Here is a 14,483-nt window from a genome sequence, read left to right as displayed (position 1 = left end):
GTGCTCTGTGAGTACAAGTGAGCGTGCTGACCTCTGAGAAGTGTATTGTGTTGATATGTTTGGCTCAAGACACATGTGTAAAGTTGCAAAGGTATTGGGCAGGAGGTGTAGGAATCATGGCCTTTAAAAGCCTATCTCCACTGTGTCAATCTGAAGATAATCCTGTGGATCTTGATGCACTTCCAGCTGAAGCAGCAGTGGATGATGATGCCTAAAAAAGCTATTTTACTAGCTGTAACTAGTGCCCACCAGAATGTGACCTAAGAGAGCAGGACTCAGGATCTAGTGAAGCTCAAAGTTCCTACTTGGTATATTCTCTTGTTGGAGTTGGAGTTCAGTGGGTCAATAGCTTATTTACACACTTTTGTCCCAGAAATTGCAACATAACTGCCTATCCTGACTCTGATCATTCCTCAGGGGAAGCTTTAGGCTTAAGCTCTGCCTACACTTCACAGTTGCTTTCAGGTCACAGGGAGTGAATTCAATGGTTTTTCCTGAAGAATGAGGGCCTGAGCCACAAGAGTAGGCAGTTCATGTAAAGGCCAGCTGCCCTTTGTCTAGGATTTCTAATCCCATCGCAGAAGTCAAGGATGTCACTTAGAAAGGGAAAAGTTATTTTAATAGTGCTTTCTCCTCAAGCCCTAGCTAAATTACGGATTTCTTTGCTTAATCTTTACTTCCCACCAATACAAAGCAGAAGACTATATGCTGATTGCTGCCCTTGTTCCCAGTGTATCCATATTTTTATTACATCAGGGTTTCTATCAAGACTGCAGGCACTGACAAGTTACTGAAATGCTGTTCATCCTTGCCTCCTCTTTCTAGAAGAAACTTATTTGGATCCTGCATTAACGTTGTAGGGAAAGGACTGCATGAGCTCTGCAAACAGATAATAAAAGACAGAGAATATTTTTGGCCCAGTAACCCCTATCTGTTCTCCATTCAGATCCCATGGGCTTTGCTGCAGATTTTGCTTTTTTTTTTTTTTATTTTGGATGCTCATTTTCCCCTTCTACTGCTGGAAACCCTGGGAACTTTCAGCTGATGGCACCAATTTGTTTGTAGAGCTGACTTGATGCATCCTGTGTACACACATACAGAGATATTAAAAAAACCCCTCTCTTTCCAGGCCTGGATGACCTTCTCAGCAACCGATTTTGGCTTCAGTCTTTGAAAGCAAATATTCTGTTTGTGGAGTGAGCATGACTGACTGGAGTCAGTTTGTGAGGCCGCTGATAAAGATGCTGGGCCGACAATGGGAGATGATCAGCCCCTGGAGCAGTGTCCTTGCAAGGCAAACCATCAGCATGACTTCTGTGCTTCCAGCTCTCACTGGTTCACCTGTCCTCAGCCTTAAGAAAATCAAAGGAAGCCCTGCCTTCCAAGGTCACATTTTGGTTTCATTTGTTTAATACAGTGTAGCTGTCCGGCACTTGCACAAGGCCATCTAAATGTTTGAATCCATAACAAAACCAAAACCAACCAAACAAACAAACTGAAGAAAAAAAGAAAATAATAATAAAAAAAAGAAAAAAATTAGATTGGGGATATCGTGATTAAAAACTTGCTGAGTTTTTGTAAGCCCAGTTGCTCATTTTGGGGCTGACCTGAACCTTCCCTCTTGCATGTAAAATTGTGGTGAGGGCAGATCTGAAAACCAACGGGACTTGAGAACTGCTCAGCAGTCTCTGGATGCTTTTGAGTACAATGGGATCATAAGAGGAATCCAGGTGAGAAACCTCTTTTTAGGTTGTAAAGAGACCCAGCTAAAGTCCTCATGGAATATATAGTCAGAGTTCAGTCTGTCCTTGCTTCAGAGCAGTAGCTGGCAGGGGGAACATCTTCAGGAGATGGAAGCAACACACTATGAGCTGTCAGTGATCCCTGCTCACTGCTCTCCCAGACACTCTGGAGCTGTGATGCGTCTTGGTGGCCTTTAACAATACCTCCATCTAAACCCCTGCTCTCTAAACTGCAGGGAAATGACATATTTAGTGCTTGGAGGCATTGGTTTGTTCATTAACACATTTAAAACCAGATGTCAAGGACATTCCCCAGAAGGCACAGGTTGAGTGTGGGTTTGACCCGAAAACATAAATCTCTGCTTCTCTTAGAGGAGGAACAGTTTCACTTCCAGTGAGTGAGAACAGCAAATTTGCAGACTGTGTGCTGAGGACACTTTCTCAAATTCCCACAATGTATCACTCAGGAAAATGGCTCAGTACAACACAGGGCTATGGAAAAGACCAGGATGGTGAGAGAGACATCTCCAAAACATCAGCCCCAAACACCCTTGAGTCCCCATGCAGAAAGCCTTAAAAAAAAAGGGCAAAAAGGTACCATTTCCATATTAAACAAGCTGGAGACTGGGATGACAGGGCCTAATCTTAAATAAACAAAGAGAAACTATTACCTGAATTGGGCAACAATCTGGGGCCCCAGCAGCAGTTATTTCTAAAAATTTCTGTTTCTAAACCCTGTATACAGACAGGGCATACTGCAGTCTGTATCAGCTGAATTCATTCCAGGCCTTTTCTTATCAATACTTCTTAATGTTCACTGAAACGTGAGCATTTCCAACTGCTAGTCTTGCTTAACTAAAGGACAAACAAAAAGTGTTAGATTGCTGCCTTCAAATATAAGGCTCCAAGAAACATTTGCAGGCTTCTTTTGAGTGAGAGAAATTCAAATTGCAGTCAGATGCCCAAACACACCACCCTGGCAAGGCTTGAGTTTTCCAGGCTGTAGTGAGGCTTCAGGGAAATTGGGTGCCTTTAAGATTGGGTCTTCAACTGCTGGAGCATCAAAAAGATTTATTTTTTTTCTCTCACTCTTGCCCAGCTGTCTTTGGATGGCAAACCTTCCCAGTGGACTGGGGCTGGCTTCAGGAGAGGGCAATGGGAAGGATTCATTCCTGAAGTTCTTTGGGCCATGGGCTGAGTGAACCAGTATCTTTCTCTCTCTTCAAAGAACAAAGTGAAGTCTGTCCTTGGCCAGATCCCTGGTACACGAAGGAGACCTCTCCCTGCAGTCTCACTTGGCTTGCCACAACATTTCCTCCTTTTGCTTACACTGCTTCTTCCTCTCCCCGCCTCAGACCTCACACATGTATCTTGTTTCTAGTGTAGTTTTTCCTGCCATGTTGTTATCCCATTTGTAACTACAGGGAGACATTGCTCAAATGAGAGGCTGAAGGGTGTGTGCATCAGGAATTCCTCCCCTCTGGCCAGAGGATATGTTTGTTGCATTTGTTGTCTGACCTCCACCGTGATCCCTGCAGCCAGAAAGTGCCACACAGAGGTGTCTAGAGGGGTGGCAGCAGTCAGGGTGCTGGGCTTCCCCAGCATCAGCTGGAAAAGGAAGCTGCTGGGAGCCAGTGTGAGATCCCGGCATTTGTCGGGGCTCAGCTCACTGGGGGATGCTTGTGAGGCACCAGCAGATTCTCAGCAGGGAAAAGCTGAGCCTCAGCTCTCATCAGCTTTCACACTGCCAGGTATGCAGGGAGACAGAGCTACAGACAAAGCAAGGTGGACCAAATACATTGCCTTGGGTCCCTGCACCAAATTCTAAAGGCATAAGGAACTCAGACTTCTCTTTCTCCAAAGATGCAATTGCCTTTTATCCCCCCCTTCACTCTCCCAAGCTCCTGTTTGTTTTTTTTTTTTTAATAAAACCTCTTTTTAACCCAGGATTGCAAACACTATGCTACTACCAGGTAACAACTTTCATCTTCTCATTTCTGCTACAACCACAGGGTGGTTAGATAAGATGGTCTCCTAACAAGCTCCTTGGTGAGAAACTTGTCTTGTAGGGAGTTCAGCTGCACTCCCATGTGGAGTAAAGCCTCTGTCTGTGATTAATGAGCAATACCAGGGCTCTGTAGGTTTAAATTCTCTTCCTTCTTTTATAACAGGCTTTCTATGTGAGTTTGGTCAATGCCCTTATCTCTTGGATGAAATAATATTCACCTCCCAGCTAGTTTGTTGGAAAAGTTAAATCAGTCATGAAGCCTCTTATCTTCAGTGATGAGAGCCTTGGAAAAGGAGATCAGTGGTGTGTGGGAAGCAGATGGTTATCTAGATGCAAGCAGACCTTGGAGGCTCACAGGTCAGGCTGATGCTGTTGTGTTTTCCAGGGGAACAGACTGCTCCTCCTTTGAATGGCTGTTGTCTTGGTGATGCTGCCGTGGGCCCTGTGAGAGCTGACACAGTGACACAGAGATGACACCTGGTCCCCCGCCAGCTCTGTGCAGTTTGTTTTTTTAAACACATATTTGCATTTTGTTTACGTGGGGTAAATACAGGGGGAAGGAAGCACAATTTTTGATTGATGGCTGCTGGTATAACCCCCTGCTTTGCTTGACAGAATGGGAGCTGTGACTGCCACCACCTGATGGAACTGGATGAGGACCATATGGCAGTGGTGTGCCATCAGATGAGAAAGCAGCCATGGAGCCGTCCCAAACACACACTTCTTCTGTCCTTGCAAGCAGAAAAAAATCCTAAAATATGCAGAAGATCTCCCAGGGGGATCATATCCCCATGCAGAGTGTGTGAGTGGTGTTTGGGGATACACAGCTGGGTGTGGGCAGGCACAGCCAGGGGTGCTTCCTGACTCCCTGCTTTTGACCTGCCATTGGATGTGATGGTTTAGTCTTGTTCCAGGACTCCAGTTTGGGTGGGATGCTGTTGCCCAGCATCAGGCCCTGTGTGTTGAAGGTAAGGTTTGGGCAAGATCCTTGGGATTTCAGAAGGAGTGGGGCTCCATTGCTGCTGCTGGGGAGGATTGGTAGGGACAGCAGCTTCTGTCCAAAGGCATCAGGAACATTCCTGACGAGGGATTGTTCTTATCAGGACTGCTTTGGCAGATTAGGAACAATCACATGCTTTACCAGCAGCAGCTACTCGCATGCAGGGATGGGAGGCAAGGATAGGGACTGGTGGGTGGACTGTTACACCTCACCAGCAAACGTGGCTGTACCAGAGCATCATGACAATGATACTTGTCCACAAGGACTAGAATCACCCTAGACTGGATTTTTCAAGTCAACATCAAGGAAGAAACGCTATACAGGTCTGGCTCAGCCCTCAGGAGGTTTGAACTGCTCCTGAAGATGCCCAGCCCTGCCAGGGAGGGTACCTGGGGGTCCAGAGGCAGGCAAGCAGGATGAGTCTCAGCATTTTTGGCTCCTTCCCATGACAGCCCATCACAAATTGGCACTTTGAAAGATCCCCACTCCCTGCCCCAGCAGCTGCCACTGTCCCCAAGGACATAGTTGCGCAGGCCAGGAGGAGGGGACCTGAGGAGGGCCAGGTGGGGGGCACAGGCAGGGAACGCTGCTGCCAGCCAGCTGCTGCACACAGGGGAGGGAGGACCCACATTCAGGGAGATTTTGGGTGGCTTTTGTTTACCCAAAGGGCCCATGTAGGGCATGAGGAGCACAGTGCATAATGACTTTAGGGTCTTGGTGGGAGGGCTGCCAAAGGCCCAACAGCACTGGGAGCATGGAAATGACAGGGAAGATGCTGGGGCTTGACGCACAGTGCACGCTCCTGGCAGCTCCCTTTTCTCTTGCTTTTAACTGAGGAGACATGTCTGCAAAGCAGGACTCGTACTGCAGAATGATTGGGTTGGCAGGGAAGAGGAGAGGCAGGTGTCTGCTCCCTCCCTTGCCACAGAAAGCAGGTGCTTAGACAGGAGGAGGGAGGGAAGGGTGGACCTGGGAGGTTTGCCAGGCACCGAAGCAGCTGGGAGCTCCTGGGGAGGAGACACATGGCACATGTGGGCAGATTAACAAGCTGAGCTGATCAAAGGCTGCTCAATCCTGCACACATGTGCCCAGGGCGGCTGCCAGCTCCTCTAAAATGATTTTCCTGGCCAGCAACTGAAGGAAGGTGCGGTTCAATGGGGCAAATCCATGATCATCTTCCTTTTTACTTCTACCAGCTAAGCTTGGTTGCAGACACTCCTGGCTGGGACCAAATCCTGGATGTCAGAGCTCTCAAAGTGTTCAGTGGCACAGCTTGACTACCTTCAGAGTTCTTCCCACCAGCTGAATGGCAGCACAGCATTGGAAACTGTAGTTTAGGGGACTTGAAACTTAATGCTGAGTTGGTTGGACCCCAGAATTTATCTCCAGATATGAATGTCAGATCTGCCATAGTCTAGGGAGATCTAACATGAGTGTAGAACAAAAGTGACCTGAGAACTTTGGTATCCAGGTGTGTCTGAACTGGATGTGTTGCTTCCAGTCCACTTGTACTGTGTTCTGCCATGGTGTCTCAGTTTGAGATGATTTGGAGGGGCAGAGACCTCAGACAGAAGTCTCCTCCCTTGGATTCAATCCCAGGCACCCCAAACTAGACAAACACAGCCAACAACCAAGACAGGCAATTGTAAAGGAATGAACCTCCAATTTGTGTTAATAGCTCCAAACCTAAAGTTGCCAGAGACTAATTATAGAAGCTCTGAGACTTTGAGGAGTAAAATTATCTTAATAGTTTAACTGCACAAACACACTGACTCATTATACCAAGGGTGGAATAACAGTCTCCTGAGCAGTGTGTTCACCTGTAAGCCAGAATCTGACTTCTTCTCCACATATTTGCCTTGAGGTGGAAAAATCTGCATGAGAAAGAAATGAAGGTTTGATAGCACTTCGTTCCAGTGATATTTTTATGGTAGTATTTGCAAAGCTACTTGCCCACCTGTCTGTCTTTCTGTACCTATTTATTTAATTTTTTTTACAGATACATAATAATACATATTTCTATAGAAACGCTATGTATTTATTTATAAGCCACCTTTTTCACCCTCAACTCAGCATCATTTGGCTGCATCTGGAGTCAGACCTGCTGTCCATGTGTGCTCCCATGAGGGCAGCACTCCATTGGACCTGATCAACTTCAACTGAAATTCAATATATGGGTTTGGGAGAGGAAAATTGTCTGCTGTAGAAGACACAAGTGGCACATCCCCAAAGAGGGAAGAGAAAGCCTCTGCCTCAGGTGCTGTGCCAGTCAAATTGACAGGCATCAAGGAATGCTGCTGCTTCTGTGTTCAGACAGCTTTGGAGATTGAAGCCTGGAAGGGCTGAAGGTGGTCATGAATAAAAGAAAGGAGACCCCAAAGACAACCAAGCTGTGCATGGCCTCTGCAGGGAGGGAAGGACTGAGGATGACAAAAACAGGGATTCCTTTCTGTTATGTCCTTGCAGCTCTGCAATTCTCTTTGCCTGGAGAGCTTCCATCACCTAGCACTACAGTGTCCACACCCTGCAAGCACCCTTGAGTTGTCACATGCTCCCATCGCCCTGCATGGGCTTTGCACCTCAGACAGCTGAATTTTGGGCTCTGCAGGACCCCTCATCCCAACTTGCACATCGCCACCAGTCTGCAGTGCACTGCAGCATTTCTCCCGTCTTCCTCCTCCAAACTTCCTCCTTTCTGCTGTCTCAGGACCAGGGATCCAGACCTGTGGTGCAACCCAAGACATTCCGTATGATAAGCAAACATGAGAGGAACCATGCAAAGATGGGGATGGCTGTAGGAGCACCCACTTCAACAGAGCACCTCTTCCTCCCTCCCCTTTTCTACTGGCCTCCTTTCACTTGATTCCCACACCAACATAAGCCTTTGTGATCTTAATCACTTTTTTATTTTTGTAAAACCCAGCCATGCATTTAACAGATTTTATGGCAGGTGAGACCTTATATGTCTTGTGACTGGGGCAGAGTGGCATAATTTTTAAGCAGTGCCACTAAGAAAAACTGTCAACCAAAGGAAAACTGGAGTTTCAACCCATACCTGCCTGCAGGCAAATCAGAGGATGGTTTTTATGAGGGAATTTGCTGATTTGAGAGCCTAGGAAATCAGTCCCGAGGCAGGCTGGGAGTATAGGAAATGATAAATTGGTCTGTCTTATCACATCAGGACAGTGAAACAGGTGAAAGGAAATTTTAAGCTGTGAAAATCTATTTTTCTTTCATTTATTTCCCCCTACCACATGCAATAAACCTGGCTCAGAAATTCCCAAAGGCAAAAATACATCAAGATTCAGAGAAAGACTAAATAGATATGGACAGCAAGAGTATCTAGATTCATTAGAATTAATGACAGTAGAAATGTCAGCTGGTAGATTAAACTCCCTGCTTCAGGGTGCAGAAAACATTTGAGCCATTAGATCCAGCTGGAGAGGGGAGAAGAAGGGTGGGGAGGCAGATCCAGCTTCATGCCTCCTTGAAGACCCATCATGGGTTCCTGCAGCAGGATGATGTGAGATAGGCAGACATCTGATGTGTCTCACACTGGTGTTCCCTATGTTTGGACAGAGAGCAGAGTGCCACATTCATGGTCACCTTAGTGCTGCTGGGTTCTTGCCCTCCTGGGTGCTGGGAGCAGCACCCTTCCCTGGAGAGAGATGTCACTTCCCACGCATCACAAGAAGTTTCCTCTGCACGGAAGTCAGAGATGAGACATGACCTTTGTGCTTGCAGTGTGGGGAGAGGTGCATGTGTTCAGTTTGGGGATGGCTGCACCGCTAATGAAAGCCTCTGGCTGGTATCTCAGAGCAGAGATGGGTGATATTTCCCCATTACCAACCTGCCTCATGCAAGCACAGTAGCACTCACCCTAAGATAGTTTCTCTCCAATAGCCCCAAAGCCTCTGCTTTCACTCTTTCTGTAACAAATTTGGAAGTCCTAGTAAGTCAGGCCTGGGAGTCTACTAGGAAAAAAATGTTGATTGCTTTCTGAGATGCTGGAGAGGATCTCAATACAAATCCAAGCTCCCAGCTACATTTCTTCTTTGAGCTTAGACAAACCAATTAACATTTTAGTGCTTTTCTATCTTCTAATTGTGCATCCATATGGACCACAGCTGAACCTCATTCAAGAGGAGTTACCTGTCATTAGGGCCTCTTTTCACATGTTTCCATGTACAGACATGAGCTTTTGGGGGAGTCAGGACCGGGCTCTTATGATAGCAACGGTGGCCCACATGAAGAGGTAAAATTCAGATGCTTTCTTTCAGTGGTATCACCTGAAAAATCCCTTCTGCTACGCTTCCACCCCTGCTTCCACCCTACTGCTCTTGGACATCTGCCTACTGGAACATCAAAGCAACATTACCTCGCCCTGTCCCCTTTCTCAGACCAGCTTCAACAGGCTGCATGGAGGCCATGACCCCTCTGACCTTGCTGAGTCCTGCCCTTCCTCCATGCAAGGTTTGCTCCCTGCCATGGATGGCTGGAGGTGCAGGAGTGCTGGAATCCCCTTGTACAAGGGCATGTCCTCCACCAGCTGCCCACACTTGTCTCGTGGCAGCCTGGGGTTGTCACTGCAGGTGCTCACACATGGCTTCAGTCCCCTCTTTGTGTCCCCCTTCCAACAGCTGTTTCTCCAGCATGTGGCCATTTCCCACACTGGTGTAAGCTCCCCAGATTTCTGCTTGCTACCCCTGGAAAAGTTAGTGGCCAAATCAAAGGGGCTTTGAAATAACATGCAACTGAAGGCTTGTCAAGGAACATGAGATCTGTAGCAACACATGGGAATCAGCATTCAGATTCAGACCTACTAGTCCACAGATGCCTTTAGGTGCAGCAATGGCTTGCAGCTCCTAGGAGGAGCAAAACACGCCAGAGATCAGTAAAGGATTATGTGGTCCTGGGAAAGCCATCTATCCCTGGCTGGTTACACCTTTAGCTAACACCTTGAGACCTGTGAGTTTGTACCAGCTCTGGAGCACCAGTTTGTCTTTATCCTGCTATTAGTGCAACTCCAGATTTCTGGATGATCCATTTCCCTCTGCCTCCAGCTGAGCTCCTGGGCACAATGGTATGATGTGGAAAGGGATTCAAAGTACAAAGAATTCAGCTTCATGTGCTTTCTTACTGCTGGCCCATGGTATCTGCAGATCATTTGCAGGGAATAGTTGGTTGGAAAACGACCTATCTGCTGTGGGTTTCACCAGTGATGTCTTCTCTGCTGTCCCTTCAGCACACATTTCAAATCCATCCCAATCTAGAAGATGTCTCACAGCTATCTGATGCCAAGGCATGGTATAAATTTAAAATCCTGGGTATTCACAGGTACATCTGCAGAGTTACTTCTGCAGCTAGACCCAAAGTAGCTCTAAATGGGGTAAGTCAGAAGCAGCCAAACATGAGTAACAAGAATTTAGGGAAAAGAGGCCAACAGTAGCTTTAGGCTGCTTCTGCTCACCATGTTATCTCCATTAGAGGTACCTCTGCTCTCTCTGCACTGTATGATATCCCTCAGCTCATTAACCTCAGTGCCATGCATTTACCTCAGGACGCAGTTTCTATGCTGCATCCTGTTGCAGTATTGTGAATCCAAGCACATTTCCGCAGGGAATGCCTGTGGCAAGGGACAGGAGACTACAGAGCACTGGGAAACAGATTATAGGGAAATTAAATCTCTCCGTCCCCCCATATCAGTAATGCAGAGCCCAAAAATAAAATGTCCAATAAATTAATAGGGCATCCATCTGAAAGCTAAAGAGTTCTAAGGGTTCTGGGCTTTCTGACCTTTCTGGCTGCTGATGGTAACTGGCAAGCTTGGTCTTCTTTGTGTTGCAAAGGGCCAGCCTCTCAGCTGGCTGTACCCTGAGAGTGGTCCTATTCTGTTCCTCAGAGGGGTAAGAGAAGGAGACATCTCCAGAAGCCATTACCCATTTCTTCTCTGGTCGAGGCACCCTTCTTTATGGCTACTGAAAAAGAGAAAAAGAGAGGTATGGGTCTTTTATAGTCTGGTAGTGCTGACATTCCCTCCTGTTCCTACAATGGTAGCAAGAGAAGAAGGTGTGTTTAGACCTGGTGCCTTTGCAGTAGAGCCAGTGGAGTTTGTGAGGACTTGTGTGGTACAGCCAGCACCCCTGGCAGGTTGGCTCCCTGGCATAGCACGGGCATCTAGTCATGGTTCTGGCTGTGGGAAGAAAGAGGGGAAAGAGCCTAGCCTCACTTGAGAGTCCAACAGCTGAGCTGCAGCATGGAAAGCAAGTATGCACTGCTTCCCTCACCCCTGGCCATGCAGGATGGGCTCTTTCAGACTTTAATCTCCCTGTTGCCACATTTTTCTTTCTGGCATTGGCTCTTCTCTTAATTAGAGAGGAGCAGCTGCAACCTTCTAATAACCAGTTTGTACTTAGCAGCTGCTGATGGTATTTTGGTACTGTCTCCTCTCTCCTGTTGCTGAGCTGGCTCTTTCCCCTTTGTAGAGCTCACTGCCTGGGCTTCCTCCTCCCCAGTGAGCCCGGGCCAGCTGCAGGAAGGTCACCAGGAACTTGAGGAATTAATTTTACTGGAAACCACATCCAGAGAGACACAGGCTGGAGGCGGAGAAGAAACTTGATCTCATCAGTCATAGGGGAAGGAGAAAGGACAGGAAGGGTTTGAGATTGTTTCTTTTTCAGTGAAAATTTAGGAGACAGACAAAAGAGAAGCAAGTAGAAGTCAAACTTTTGATCAGGTGAGAGGAGAGGTTTTGCAACAGTTTCCCCAGGAAATGCTCTGCCAGTGTTTTCACTTCCCTCAGCTTCATACTTCACAAGGTCTGCAGATCTCCTTAACACACAAGGAAACAAAACCCAAGGTCACTGTCACACGCTGTGGTATGTCTCTGCTGCAGTTTTTTTTGTGGTTTTTTTTTTTTTTTTGCAGCCTGAAGAACTGGAGCATCCCAGTAGCCCTATGTGTAAAAGGTCAAAATTTGTATTTGCCATCCAGAACTTACCCAGGCTACTTCTAGTACCCTCTGGGAGGCTGGGGGGCAATGGAGGATGGGAACTGCTTGCACAGGTGCTGTGGGTGGGCTGCAGTACCTGTAAAAGCACTGCAGTGGGGCCAGCTGCTGACCTGATGTGTCAGTACTTTGGTCCTCACTTCCTCGCTGTGTGTCTCTGTGACTGTCTAGTCCTGCCATGGAAATAGGGATGAGGGGAGGTGTCTCCCTGGTGCACACATGGGAAGAGCTTCTGTTTAAGTGAAAGAGCAGCATTTTATATTACACAGATATAAGTAGAAGTGCCATATTTTATATAGAATATATTGTGTTATGTTTTGTTCTATTCTGTTCTAGGTTATTCTATTCTACTTTGCTTCTCTCTCCATTCCTTTCAGATGGAGAGTCTCACTCTTTGTATATATTCATGCCACAGGTTTGGGGGTCTTTTTTTTTTCTACCAGACTGTCACTCAGTCCATTGCTTGTTTCTGTGGGGTTTCTGAAAATGATGACATTCGGATATGATTAAGAGGGTCTTGGAGTGGGATTTTTACCTGATAGCTTGTGAAAGCCTTTAGAGAGGCCAGAGTTTAAAAACTCCTGAGGATCGTGTCTCTGAAAAGCAGAATGTTTAGATAGGGTACCCCAAAAATTAGTGCAGTGCGGGAAGAAATTGCTGTTGCATGGTCTTACACTTACATTTGCTTTAGCTTGTGCACAGGTATGTCCTGGTTAGTCCAGCTAGAAAAGATCCCAGTTCAATGGGAAGCGTTTCTTCTCCCAGCACCTGAGGCATGGGTAGGAAGACAGTGGATCTTGTGCTTTTGCTCAGGCTCTCTTGCTGCAGGGACATTGTCATCAGCAAGACCTTGTTAGTGGGACCTGCCAAGAGTCCAGTGTTAACATTGCCATCATCCAGGTTCTGGCATTGACCACCTGGTGTGAATACCATATGGTTTAGACTTTCTGAGACAGCCTTGTGACCTGCTTACAATAAAAATGCATCTTGGAGCAGTCTGGCAAGCTGTATTCAGATGTTCTTGGGCCTGATGCCTCTGGACAAAAGAGGTGGAATGAGACATGGTCACAGCTTGTGACCTTGCACAGCTGAGGAAGGAAGAGAAGTAAGAAGCAAGTGGGAAGAGATATTTATTTTATTTTATTTCATTTCATTTTATCTGCGATCCAGGGGTGTGCTCTCAGCTCACGCAACCGCAGAGAGGCTAAAGTATTGGATGTCTGTCTTGGGGAAGGGAAATAGTAATCAAGTGAGGGTACCATCTCATCAGTGAGGGGAGTAGCACATTTCTGCCAGTGCAGAGTAGGCTCTCATTAGGATGGGGAGAGAATTTGTGAATCAAAGACACCTTGACGTTACCAATAGACCCTGAAATCATCCTGTGATAACATCCTGAAGGCAGAGCAGTCTTGTCTGCTCCCTTTTAAGAGTATGAGTGAGCAAGGGAGGGACAGGAGACCCATGCACTGACTGGCTCAGCCTAGAAAAACCTCCAAACATTGTTAACCATCACTGATAGGCAGTGGACACACTCATTTTCAAACTCATTAACTCGTTGTCATTCATCCGAGAGAAGTTACTTTTAAGAACCTGCACCTGAATGCTGGGAACATCATTGTATTTCCCTGGAAAACCAAGAGAATCCCCTTTACAGTTCCTCCCACGTGTCTAACTCAACATTGGGCACTTAAACAAAAGCCTTCAGAAATGGTGTAAAAGCAGATCATCATACACATGCCACACTGCCACTGATGTGGTAAAACGTTGCTTTGCTGTATTAGAAAAACAAGTTACCACCCTGCTTAGCAAGACAGGAGCCATCCTCCAGTGCTTTCCTTTCTCCCTCACCTGGTTTTCACTCCTTATCCCACCTGGGCTTGGATGAATTTCCCTGAGAAGCCTCGGATCAGTACCATTTGGTCTCTCCAGCCTTGGAAGCTCTATCTGCTCTTTATGAAGTCATCCAAATCTGGCAAGATTTCTTCCCCAGAGAATTCATTAGCTGAATCTAACCCACACTGTTGGGATTATAGCTATCTTTGATCCTGCTGTAGTTAGCAGACATGGCTGCATGCCACGTAGCACGTCTAATCTATATTTGCTTTGCATCCTGTGGCACAGAGCTGGGAAGAGATCCCCTGGGAGAAGAAAGCAGCAGCTCCCCACTGCAGTCAGAGAGAAATGAAAGAGTCTTATTTTCCCTTTTTGTGGGAAGTGCCATGGAGAAAACTCTTTGGTGCTTTGTATTCTAATTATCTCCAAGTGCAGCCTCACGACTTGGTTTGCGGTTACTGCATAGGAGAGATGAGCTGACACATGTAACCCAGCTACCAGGAGCTCAATTAGCTAAGCTGCACCTACAAGTCACGGAGGCAGGCAGCGTTTCCCAGACAACTACAATAGGGCCTGCAGAGTACTTCTGTATTCAGAAACAGAGGTGCTTTAATCATCTGCAAAGCGTGATTAGGGTCTGAACTAAGCGTGGAAGTGAAGTGTGGAACAAGGCAAAAGCAATACCTGGGGCATAAAGACATTGGGGTGGGAAGTGCTGGCAGTGCAGGGTACATGGAGTCTATTCACTGTCCCAATGGCACACTGTGGTTCTTAGGATGTGATAATTACCAGGGAGGTAGGAAACAGTGAGCAGCACTGGAGGATTTGCATGAGTTGCTTGTAGGGTACCTGTGCAAATGACAGCTGTGCTGGTACCTTATTTCCCTCTGA

This window comes from Pseudopipra pipra, chromosome 6 (assembly GCF_036250125.1).
Source record: "Pseudopipra pipra isolate bDixPip1 chromosome 6, bDixPip1.hap1, whole genome shotgun sequence".
In the NCBI taxonomy this organism is placed as follows: Eukaryota; Metazoa; Chordata; class Aves; order Passeriformes; family Pipridae; genus Pseudopipra; species Pseudopipra pipra.
This window is presented reverse-complemented; position numbering follows the sequence as displayed.